Genomic DNA, 2,934 nt, shown 5'->3' on the forward strand with positions numbered 1-2,934 from the left:
AGACGAAAAGCAGTATTATTGTCACAGTGAACCTCTACGGACAGGCCTAATCCCCTGCTGTAACCAACTGTTTCCATGATGTTACCTCGGCGTTCGCCAGTGAAGACAAGGTGGGTCTATCGGCGTTTGCGGACCTTAAGGGGGATTTGGAGAACAAAGGAGAGAGCCGCGGGGGGGCTCGCTGAGCCTCGCGGACCGATCGCGACGTGTGATCTAATTAGCATATGAATCGGAGTCCAGCCGCTGGCTAGAACCTCTCTCTACTCACCATTGGAGGAAACCACAGACCCTTGAAACTAATGTCACTCGTGATTGGTTGGTAGAAGTGTTGCTATTGGTCACCTTATGGGTCATTGCAGTGCACACGTGGGGTCACAGCATTCCGCAAGTGGGGTAAGCCCCTCCCACACAATATTTATAATAAAAATGTATATATTAATATTTATTATTATTTATAAGTAAGCCTTTACCAAAAGCACTGCAGTTAATTAAAACTAAACATTCATGTGATGCTTGATGTTATAGGTGAACATATTGTACAGGGAACAAATGTGAACAAGGTATATGTGGAGTCAAAGCTTTATTTACATACAGCAAAAATATTGTACAAAAACTCAGATGAGGCTTGAAATGTTTCTCTGCAGCCTCTGGGTCATGACTTCTTTGTGGGACTCTTCTCCAGTGTGTAGACGTCTGTGGTGTGTAGCTGTGAGATCAGTGTAGCTTCCAGTCTTATATGAAGTGTGGGACACAGGTCGGTGGGCTCCTGGCTGTGGAAGGATGGATCCATGTCATCTGTCCCGCTTCAATCAGCTGTAAACACATTCAGTAAAATTAGCACAGTTCAATTACAACATACACCTTTACATGTAACTGGAAAATTATTTAATGAATATAACCTTACCCTCTTTCTTCTCCGACAACTCCTCAATGCTGATGTAAGGTCTGGTCGGATCATACTGGCTCATAGTGTGTCTTTGTACGTCATGGACAGGCAGCTGGAAAACAACACATGTAACATGACTTTATTATTAATAAACGGAAATAGCCGCGCTGCATCACCGTTGGAAGATCCACAGCAAAAAAACACCAAAACAATTCATAAACAGTTACTTACATTCAATGGCTTAATTTTCTGCACTTTAAATCCGGACTTTCAGCGTCTCAGCCTAACGCCTCTTTGTTTGTGTGTGTGTGGGGGGGGGGGGGGGGGGGGGGCTGAGGCTGTGAAAACATACAGAAAAAAGTCACGTTGATGAAAAAACTTAACGAGAACAAACTGTTACATCTAAGTAATTCATACATATTTACACATGCACTAGATCTGCTCCAGCACTCGATGCTGTAATCGTATTTTAAGTATTTGACTGAGGCCAGGTTTATTTTTTGTGGTGTTTAGTACATTTACACACATGATTCACGCTGTTCTGTGTTCGTAACCTTATAGTTGAATGCACTTATCGTAAGTCGCTTTGGATAAAAGTGTTGACTGTTTTAATGGAATACTGAGAAAGTTTAATAACAACAATTAGACAATTGAAGTTCAAATTATGAAGGAATTTAAGCTCTATATTGTGTCTCCTTTATATTTAAAATAATAATCAAACTGAGTGGAGATGTATGTTGTATCCAAACAGCCGGCTGCTGTGTTTTGTCACTGTGCAGTCCATGGGGGATTAAATATTACACTGAAAAAATAAATCATTAAATCAATGAATGTTTCATAGCAATTTTGAAAGTAGTGGTGAAAAGGTACCATTTATAATTCATGGAACAGCTTAGTTTGCCATTGACATGTGAATTTGATGCCAGTATTTTGGGAGGACAGATATTTTTATGGAAAGCCAGTAGAAGTTTGGAGCTTACAGGACACAGATGATCATACCCAGCATAATTTATTTGCTGGTAGAGGTGTGGTTTACACTTCCTCTGTGCATTTAACCAGCACAATTGAAAAAGTGACTGTAATCATGCCACTCTGTACAGTTGTTGAGATTTAGGATTGGATGACAATAAAAATTTGAAATAAAGTGCATTGTTTCATTTCTTTTGACTGCATTGACCTTTGTTCGTGGTATACAATATAATTCATTATAGCACACTTACTTACTTAAGAACAATTTAAAATTTCAGGTTTAATATTTATTTTAAGCCTGGTTTACTCAGCCAGATAGTTTGTTGGTGCCTCTTACACATTGGTGTTATCTGCTCTCAGGGAAACTGATTTGCATTTGTGAAGCTCAGAGCATTGTCATTTGCATGTGAAAGCGTCCTCTAGGAGTTGGAGCAGGGGGGGTCAAATCTCAACAGCTCACAGGCTTGACAACTGCAGGAACCCTGAGCGTTTCCTTTGCTGCCTGCAGATTCGTGTGAAAGTCGTTAACCGAAGGATGTGCCAACACTTCTCTGCGACACAGATTGACACAAACGCTTCTTTTCATGCAGTGTCTGCATCGTGGTGATTAGATAATAGATGATTTCATTTTTCAGTGAACTATCCCTTAAAAAACTTAAGTTATCTAATGAACTCCAGTGAATGTCACTTTTTTGGTTTTTGTATTACTGAGGATCCTAGGAAGACCAAAGTCGACTGTCGAGAGACTTGTTTTTTCTCAGATAACTGAGATTCCTACTTTAACCTCTTGTCTCCATTGGTTGATCGAAATTATATCTATTTGGCAAAATTAACACTTTTTAGGTGACATATCAAGGTAGTATGTTGTGAATTATGTTTTATCACCACATCAATCTAGAATTAATATTTCTATGTTAATGTTTTGGTTAAAGTCATGTTTTCATTTCCTTTTTGTTGGGGACCCAAAATGATTGTCTGCTTCTGCCAACCATGTTTCATATGAACCACAAATCACGTTAAGAAGCAATCACCAGTGAAAATAAAGTATGAACTTTGAGACGAGACAGATATGTAGATGT

The 2,934-nt window shown here is 39.3% G+C and overlaps 1 long non-coding RNA gene across 1 annotated transcript; it reads right to left on the reverse strand.

Annotated features, from left to right (window-relative positions):
- Positions 1-565: 565 nt before the first annotated feature.
- Positions 566-1,205, reverse strand: LOC133015995 (uncharacterized). The gene is made up of 3 exons (XR_009681546.1): positions 1,118-1,205; positions 905-998; positions 566-813 (listed from the first exon to the last, which is right to left on the reverse strand). It is a non-coding gene; the product is annotated as an uncharacterized LOC133015995 (long non-coding RNA).
- Positions 1,206-2,934: the final 1,729 nt, after the last annotated feature.

This window comes from Limanda limanda, chromosome 12 (assembly GCF_963576545.1).
Source record: "Limanda limanda chromosome 12, fLimLim1.1, whole genome shotgun sequence".
Classification (NCBI taxonomy): Eukaryota; Metazoa; Chordata; class Actinopteri; order Pleuronectiformes; family Pleuronectidae; genus Limanda; species Limanda limanda.